The sequence below is a fragment of the Pagrus major genome, chromosome 2 (assembly GCF_040436345.1).
Source record: "Pagrus major chromosome 2, Pma_NU_1.0".
Classification (NCBI taxonomy): domain Eukaryota; kingdom Metazoa; phylum Chordata; class Actinopteri; order Spariformes; family Sparidae; genus Pagrus; species Pagrus major.
In genome coordinates, this window is record NC_133216.1 from 11,186,475 (window position 1) to 11,196,884 (window position 10,410).

The window sequence follows — 10,410 nt, forward strand, 5'->3', positions numbered from 1 at the left end:
TAGTGTTTTATTCAGTGTGCACTGAGGTTGAAAAGCTGATGTGGCTCGTTTTTATTTTTGGGTTATCTTGTTAGTATAGCTGCTCATAACATTTATATTTCCAAGAACATTTTTAAGCAGTTTCTTTTAAGGGATGAAAATGAGCATAAATGTATAAATCCTTCTGCTCAAGTAATTATTTATGGTTATTAAATCTCACAGGTCCCGTCAGCCAAATTCCCTGGTTGTAATTAATAAGAGGCTTAACTGGAGACATCATTTTCAATTAGGAAACTGACAAAATCTTATCAGCTGAAAAAAATCAGTACAGCAGAATAATAGAGTTTGTCTGTTTTTTAAAGCTGCTACAAGGAACTTCCATTTGTGTCGATTCTGGCGCCCCCTGTGGAGAAAAGCAGTACGGGTACCACTGCCTCCTCTCCTAGAAATCTTCATCTTGCTAGCATTGCAAGGCAAGTTTATTATTTATATAACACCATTCAGACACAAGGCAATTCAAAATTCAGAAGTGCTTTGCAGGGTTGCAATTGCATGAAACATATTAAGATATTAATACATTTCTTTTTAAAAACGTGTCTTAAGCAAGGCATAACAAGTGGTACAACTCAAGACACAGCTAGCAAAGCTTGCAAAATCTCACAGGGTTAGCATGTCATAGGAGCACAGACAAACACTGAATGCAGACAAAGGTGACAGCAAAAAACAAAGCAAACAAAAAATACTGGGATAAATTTGCAATATGTATGTTAGAAAGATTTTATGGTAGTCTGTGTGTGGGGTTTCTGTGTGTGTAGGTGTGACTCTAAATATCTAAATCTAAATACATCCAGGAGGGGAATAGGGAAAAAAGTAGGTAGAATATATAAAAGTCAGAAGAAACAAAACAAGCAAAAGAAAAATAAAGAAAATATATTTGTTTTTTAAAAAACAAAACAAAAAGCAAAAGTAAGCATATCTATAGAGATTAAGTAAACTGCATTTATAGGACAATAAAAACAAAAGCAAGCAAATTAATTAAAAATGATTAAGTAGAAGCTGTGTTTCCATTTTATTGGAAAGCCACAGGAAATTCAGGTATTCAAGAAGCTTGTTCCACAGGTGGGGAGTATAAAAACTAAAAACTTTATTTTTCTGGGAACATTGAGTAAACCTGTCCTGGATGACTTGAGGGGTCTGGATGCATCATGTTTAGGCCCGAGACCATTCAGTTTTTTAAAGACAGGTCACAAGTTTGCATTTGTTTTGAAAGCGCGTGAAAGAAAGACGCAGCATATTTTACACACAGCTGTTTGCAGAATGCACGACAGTGTGGTAATGTATCTATTTGTGACTGTGTCAAATTAATAAATGTAATATGATGATGGTGAAACAAAGTTAACTCTGTTTTAGTCGTACGGCCAGACTACAGAACAGCTTCTTTCCTCAGGCTGTGAGGATCCTCAATTCACCCTCAGCACTCTGCCATGAAAGAGCCGCTGACAGGCATTATTAAGATGAACTATAATAACTACATAGAAGCAGCCAATCTTTGCTTTGATCGTCTTGTTTGCTCATGTAGGTCATAAAGAAGCATCAATATTAAAGTGAGACCAGTTTCATCACCAGTTAAAACTCCTTGTAGTAAGTTTAACTTTACAGTAGAGCCTTATTTCTAGTAATCTCGTCTTCTGTGTGGCAGTATAGCTTGGACTGCCACATACCCTAATCTTCCTCATAAAATCTAACTTTTTAAAGAAAAAACTGTCCTGACGTATCCCCCATGAGCCATCAACTCAATTTTTCTCAAACCGAATATGCTGTCCATCTGAGGTAAAGCACACATAACACGCTCTTTCATCTGCTCAAATCCCCCACAGTCCCTTTAAGCACTTTGCCACAATCTATTTATTTATCATGTTCAAGCACGTACAGTCTTAATGGTAATAGTGCTAGACTGTAAACGCTATTATTCCTCGTTTGTTTCATTCCCCTCCGTTTACAGAGAGACTGTACAGTCATTTTTTAAAAACATGTACAACCCTGTGAAACTTCAAACGTTCGTTTCATTACCCGACAGGCTGCCTGAAGTTATTTTGTGCTCTCAATCTCTCTGTTTCTCTCTGTTCAGTGTATCTCCCCCTCTCTCCTGCCTCCTCTCGTCCTCTTTCACCCATCAGAGTCATGACCACACATGCATACTCTCGAGAGCTCACGCCTACATGCACACGCACACGTGCAGCACATTTGCATCTACGTTTGTGTTAATCACCGCTGTTCCTTAATATTTTCTCTTTCCTATGAATTATTAAGTCTATCTCTATCATTTGATGTGTCCACGTTGGCCACACCGTTAGATATTTCCCTTAGAGGATACATGTGCACATCCTCCACTGTAGGAGGTTTTAAAATAGCTTCTCTTACCTCCTCCACTACTAGAGCAACATACAATACTGCTATGAACATTTCAATGTTTCTGGGTCAAGGGAGAGAAGTAGAGGTCAGCTGTGCAGGGAGGGGCATGCATACCACATGTTCGGTGGATATCGGAGTGACTAACGAGAAAAACAGGAAAGTTGTGATGACAGGTTAGTGTTGTTTTGAGAAGATCCTCTCCATCTTGCAGAGTCTTGCAGTGTATATCACATAATCAATGTCAAATCAGGCGAAAGAAAATGAAAAACACACTGTGGTGTTATTTATGGATCAGCGGGCTGGTAGAGTGCAGCATCACGGAGAAAACAGCAGATTTGAATCAAGCTTTATTGTTCTGTCGCTGCATGTATTTCTTTTTAAAAGTACTTTATTTCAGCCATGAATGGAGCCCACCATAATACAAAAATCACAAGTAGAAGCAAAGCTATTGGTGACTCTAATGCAATGTTCTGCAGTCTGGATGAATGACACAGTGAAAAGCTTTGAGAGAGCTCAGAGCATGACTGTGTCATTAAATTATCACCTTTAGTGCAGAAAGAGTGAGTTTCCTATAATCTCAGGACTAAGGGGTCGGTATCAGTTTGCTTGAGTGGGAGATTGGTGTTGTCAGACAGTGGAATCATTGTCCTGAGAGTCTGTCCTGCAGGGACACACAGGGCCCCTTTGTGGACTGCAGATATTAATCTGCGTAGGCAGAGATCTGGAGGAGTCTGACTAAGCTCACATACAACCACACACATCAGCACACACAGAGACACACAGACGCGGCCATATGCATATTCATTATGTAACAGCAGAGAGAGCGAGAGAGAGAGAGATGGAGAGAGAGTGAGAGAGAGACAGAGAGAGGATGCAGTGTCCAATCGCTTACAGCTTCCCCCACCATAAAGATGTCATTCTTCAGAGATGATTTACACATCACATTCAAACTGCAAGCTTGTCGTCACCGCTGCAGACATGTCATTGCCAGATGTCACTGCGATGCTCATCATCACAGAGCACAAAGAAGGCTTAGTTCCACTGATTGTTGAGGGTTTGACTTCCAGACCACTGCTTCACCTCTGCCTCATCAGCATAACCCGTAACACAGGGAAAATATTCTCTGACCGCACGGTGACACAGACCACTGAGTCACACAGAGACTTCAAGTCAATTCCCCATTGAACACTGTTCAAACTATGAGTCACTGAATGGATTTTGTTAACGCTTTTTGTTGCTTAAATATTTTAAATGTTCTGCAATGTGTACAAACACAATTATTATTGCTGCATGAAATAATTCAGTCCAAATACAAGGACAACACAAACTGCAGCAGCATCACAAATTAGTGTTAATTACAATTAAACATCATGTACAATATAAATGTACAGTGATGGGATGTAACTAAGTACATTTAAGTACATTTTTACTTTACCTGAGTATTTCCATTTTCTGCTACTTTATACTTCCACTCCACTACATTTTGGAGGGAAATATTGTACTTTTCACTCTCTAGATAGATAGATAGATAGATAGATAGATAGATAGATAGATAGATAGATAGATAACTTTATTAATCCCTGAGGGGAAATTAGGTCATAGGTCATCATAGCAGCAGGTACAATCAAATACAAGTACAATCAAAATACAAGGGCAAATATAGAAACAATAAAATACTATCAACAATAAAATACTTAAGTAGCTATAAAATAAAATAAGAGGTAGTAAGTAAAATAGAATAAAATAGAATAAAATAAATACTGAGGTATAAAAGTTAAGAGGAACATAAGGTGCGAGAGGATAAGGTGCAGTATTTACAGTAATAATAATAATAATAATAATACATTTATTTGATAACTTTACTTACTAGTTACTTTGCAGATTACAGGCATCACAGACAAAGTAGCAAAGCATTTTTAAATTAAGTTGTCTGATCAGCAATCTCACAAAATAAATAAATAAATAAATAAAAAACACTAATAAACAGATCCGATAATGGGCCAGGCTGACAATCATTCGACTGTAGTTTACAATTAAATCATACATGTAAATATATGTATAATTTATTTTTACTCGTACTTTTGATACTCAAGTACATTTATATCAACTACTTTAAGACTTTAACACTAGTACTGTTTGCATGGATGACTGTCACCTTTAGAAAGTAATATTTTTAACATGATATCTGCACTTTATACAACACTGACAATGTATTCTGTTACAGTGGAGAATAAGCAGTTGTGTTTCTTTCTCCTGAACATCTGCAATATGTCCTGAGGATAAAACAAAAGAACTTCAGAAAAAAAAATCTTAATACTTTCAGCTTTCTAAGTACTGTTTTGGCTTTAAATCAGATTAGGAGAGGCATGGCAGTAAGCAAGTGTCAAACAAAACCAGCCAAAATGCTGAAACTGTAACTATATCTCAGATATCTGCTGCCACCTAGGGATTTAAAAACACTACTGCATGGAAACAGAGCCTTAGATAAGCTGGTGACGCATCCTCGAGCAGCACTCCCCATGTAATGTGGTTGCTCGGACATGTGGGGGCAGCATATCTCTGCTTTCAATGGGATCTTCGCTGCAGATTTTCTTCCTGCTTTTATAATTCATGCATGGACAGCGTACAAATGTAATTAAGAATTAATGAGAACTAATGTTGATCACTTTCCTACTGTAAAAGCAGGGTAATTTGGAAAATAGGAGATAATAGATTTTCATCATGTGCCCATGGTGTCTGGGTCCAACCTGACACTGACCCAACACTCCAGCTGGATGGGAGGTTTAGCACACAGGCCAATGCAACAAATGGAGTGATATTTATTGAATTTGCTGTGGTTTGTGTTTGCTGTTTTTTGTCCCTGTTTTTTTTTTTTAGGCAAATTTTCCTCCTTGGTTATATTTAAAAATCTCACCCTCACAGCTCAGGAGTTTGCGTCTATTTTTTCAGCATTCATTTTGTGATATTTTCACACTTTTGTTCACACATAACATTGCGTCTATGCGTTCTTGCTGTGCGGACACATTTAACTGAGTCTAAACTGGCAGCGGGGGTACATGAGGCAGTTTGTGTTCACTGGTGCTCCACAATAAATCAAATGAAAGTCGTCGTCTAATCCCAGTTTGAAGCACGCTTTTAAAGCTGAATTTCCATTTTAGTTCCCGTTATCACTCATGTCCATCTCTTATTTTTAATTACATATTTTCTGAATCCAAATGGGAAAAACAATAAAACAAAATAGTCCCCACTAGACGTTTGATAACTGTATCAGTAAATGAGAAATCACTCTATTTATAGCACCTTAGTAGTGTGACGTGCTCTAAAAACAGCCTTCATTGTCATCACATTCAACAAGCACAGACACCTCATTTACACACCGCAATTACAGACACATTATTGTGATAGATGGCTGAAATAAACCTAAATTGCAATCTGATAATGACTTGAAATGAGTTCAACACAGACGTCTCATCTAAACAGGTGGCAAAGGGCTGGCTAGTGTTAAAATCCATCACAACAAAAGCAAACAGCCTCCTCTTCGAACGCACTTGTCGTTATTTATAAAGGGTATTAACAATTAGAGTAACGGACTCGGTTTTAAGACTTTCGCTGCAGACTCCTCAAACATCCTGTAAACCGAGCTTAGCGTGCGCCGGCTTCTGTAATGTGCAGTGACAGTTCGCATCAGATCCTCGGTCTTTCAAGCAGCCTGTCACTTTGGATTTCACTCAAGATGTATGACAAGCCTCTAACATACTCAAACCCCATCTCAAACCCCGGGCTATGCAGAACACTGCTCTCAGTCATCAAACTGCCTTCAAGATGCTCTCTGCAATACTGAAACACCAAAGAATACCCAAGTAAAAAATAAAAAGATGAGATGCCTGAAATGTGTGATTGATCAAAAGGGTAATATTATACAATCAATCAACAAAGTGAATACATGAACTATGGTATATCCTGACTATACTTGAACAGGTTCCAGGAAATACAGCTGGAGTATAATTGGATTTGAAATAAAGTAGGTCATTGCTTTGCTTGTCAATGTCTTATTTTCACTGCATGTGTGAGCACCTACCTTGGGACTATTGGTGTTATTAGGGGCCCAGTAAGAGCCTACGAATGAGACCTGGGCTCAGTGTATTTGTTCAGTCAGTCTTACTTCAACAGGTTTTCTCAATGTGCAGTGTTTATGTGAATAATGTTATGGCCTCGACAAGCCTCCAGAGTCCAGCAGGGCTGTTATCCTGCAAGCCAACCTGGAAGTTAACTCTGCCACGGTTCGTTGGCTGCAGCCCGCGCTATAACTTCAGTGGGGCTTTGAATGTGCCTCCTGATTGATGCTGAAAATAAGGTGTGTGTAAAACACAGGAAGGCATCAGCTGAAGTACAACAGTGTCACCAACACTCGAAGCATAGCAATGGGGCTAATGTTAAAGATATAATATGTAACATTTCTGCATTAGAATGTGTAAAAACAACTAGAGCTTTGTTATACATTGTGTTGAGTGCTGTTCTTACCTTATTCCTAATGTTCCCAATTTTACTGAAGGTAACGGGGCTTTTCATTTGGTTGCCTGGTGCTTGTACTTAAGGGAGAGAGTGAGAAGTGAGGAAGGAAGTCAAAGAATGCGACCCTGTCCCTGAACATTTCTCCCTGAGTCATGTAGATTGATTTTCATCAGCAACGGTGGTTGTCTAACAATAAAAACAACAACTCCCATGATCCCACACTGCTTACGAATTTTGTTTAGTTTCAGTTGAGAGACCTCTAGTGGCAGAAATGACGTACCGTGCCTTTATTCTCAAAAAACAAAATATACAAATCTTGAGGTCTACACCAGAACACTTTAAATTAAATTGAAAAGAGTGTAATTTTGAAAAAGCCATAGGATTAATATTAAATCTATTAATCTCATTTATTCACCAATGCCAGGTTAGCTGAATGTCAAAGACAGCTATTTCCTAGCAGCTGAACAGCTAGCCTGGCCTGGCTGAAACAGTGGATTTTGTTTCTGTTGGACGTTTCCATTCTTTGTGCTAAGCTAAGCTAACTGTCTCCTGGCTGTAACCTTCCCCAGTTATGAGCAGTATCAATCCCCTCATCATCGAACTCTGTGCCAAAAAGCACATTAGAGTATATCCCAAAATGTTAAACATTTGCTTTAAAGATATATCTTATCTAAGATATTTCAACCAAATTCTATTCATGCCCTAATTTTTCACATATTTCACACTAATGAGCCTGGATTTTAAGACTCAAAACTGCTAATTAGCTTGGAGGCTACATGAGAAGACATAGTTGACAGAGACGCATGAGTTTAATACTGCATCCGCCAGCTTTAAATAGCAAACATATGCACGTATTTCAGCACAACTTACTGTATCTATAGCAACAACTACTGTTGCATCTTACTGCCCAATTTGTCATCAGTGTTTTATCCGAACCGTGACTGAAGCCTTAAACCCTCAAATGGCATACTATGTTTTTATGATCACTAATTATATTAAACCACTTAAGAAAACTTAATTTGCCGAACGAGACTCCATTTGTTTTGCTTTCTATTTCAAAAGCAAATTTCTTTACACGCTTATACAATATTGCATTACTCTTACTCAGAATCCAACAGGAGCTAAGGAGGAGCGGTACCTTTGGCATTACACTCATTTTGAAGTACAACATGGACTTCAAACAGAATACGATGGACTTTGAAGGGGAGGTGTTCATTTCCCTCCTCCTTTTTTCCACTTCTGTTGATTGTGTGAGAAAGATAAGAACAAAGAAATTTTGCCTGTTACTCATTTCCTTTGACCCCACTCACCATCCACAGCCTTTCAATCATTTCTTGTCTTTGCTTTTCATCTAAAACTAAGTAACCTGAACAACTTTACTCCCACACCTCACTCTGAGGTCAGAGATGTTACGTGTTTTTGCTCAGTGATCAAAATACAAAACACCCTCAATGTTACTGAATTTCTTGTAATGATTTTCAAAATGTTTAAAGCACTCTGCAGGAAATGTGTCTGCAACAACCAGCGAAAAAAAAAGTGAGCAATGCGGTGTTTGTGCAGTAAAAAGAAGAGATCTTATGAAGAGGATTTCACTTGAATTGTTTGATATATAGCAATCCCATCAATTTTCAACCTCAGAAACATTTGAAATCATGAAAGCATATGCTATCTTTGAAGTGATTCCATAAATTTTTCATGCCATTCTTCATTACACCCTCTATCATGTGGTGAGAGGGAGGTGGATAGAGAAAGTCTTTATAATAATATTTCTTCTGCTCTTTGAAGTGATCGTGTTGCATTTTACTCCAGTGAGTGTCACTGAGAGATGAGATCATAACGAATGATGTATTTCTGAATTCCACTTAAACCTCATGTGTCATGTATGTGCTTCACGGCTGTATTAAGAGTGTGTGTGAGCCGAGCAGTTCAAGTGTTTGAGTCTTTGTTACGTATTTATTGTCGGTAAAATTGTTATTCTGATGTTATGTAAGTTGTTATTCTCCCTTTTTTGTTTTAAAAAATTGAGAACGAACAGATGAAAGAGAAAAGAACCAAGACTAAGAGTCTACTGGCAGGCTAACAGCTCTGTGAGGATGTAGCTTTTGCACCGTTTTGAGCTAAATGCTAGCATGCATTGCTCACAGCATGGTAAAATGCTAACAGTGACCAAACAAGGTGGACGTGGTCAAGATGCCGTTGAAATACAGTGTTGCTCAAATCAATCCAATCAATCATGTTGATATGGTAATAAAGTATTGAGTCTTGAATCTTGCTAACATGCTAATGTTTAGCAGGCAATGTTTAAATTAAAAACTTAGTTTAGCTCTTTAGCATGCTAATATTTGCCAGTGAGCTCTAAATAAAAAGTACAGCTGAGTCTGGTGATGTCGTTATTTTTGCAGGTGTTTGGTAATAAACCAAAGAACTGGACAAATTAAAGTTGTGAAATAATGATGGAGCTTGGAGTAAAGTCACAGTGATGCTACAGTTATAACAATTTACCCCAAGACATGAATGTCTCACCGAATTTAATTGAAATATGTCCAGTAATTGAGAAATTTTCCATAAAACCCAAGAAGTTAACCTCATGGTGGCGCTACAGGAAAAAGCAGGAGATCACCAAAGTTCAACAAAAAAAAATATATGTATAGTATGTATATGGATGAACATTTAAACACATATCTAATGGAGTTCTTGATGAGGTAGTCTTTAGTCGACTTTCTTCCTCACTCTCTGACTCTCTCCAGGAAGTTATAGCGACAGGCAACCAAATGAAATGCACCATTACCTTGAATAGAATAACAAAAAAGAACATTGTGGGAAACATCTGGGATAATGTAAGTGCACGACTCAAGAAAATATATCACACAGGTCTAGTCGTTTTTAGACATTTTAATACAGGACACGATGACAAGGTGAGGAAGTTTGTGTGTGAAAATTGGTCCCGATGTCTCTCTAAAACTAGCAGATAACTCTTGCAGTGTACACCTATTTTTTTTTTTTTTCAAGCTTAGAAAATGTCTCTAATCCAAGAATGATCGGTAGGTGGAAGGGCATCAGGCATCTCACTAAAAGACTTACAAAAGCTATTGTTTGTATGTTTTATGACTTGGTATTAAAGGTGTGAGGGTGACTTCAATAAAAAAAATGTACTGCATACCTCTGACCCCAATTGTGCTAATCCAAAACATATGAATACAGGTAGAAGAAGACTGACGACATCCATACCAGACAGGATGAAAGTCCTCATATATCCCCGACAATCTAACCTTAGCTAAGTGAGAGCAGAGAAGAATCTCACGTTGTGTCAGCTCGAGTAGAGATGGCAAAGGAGTGAACCTTACACAAACACTCGACCTGATCCTCTGCTGCTATTTCAAGATATGCGTAAATCATCCTCCCACGGTGTTTCTAGTGCTGTGCAGCAGCAGGGTTTAATGCAGCAAGTGGGGGAGATTGTACAAAACACAGATCATGCCTTTCATAGTGGACAGTGGGGTCAAGAAG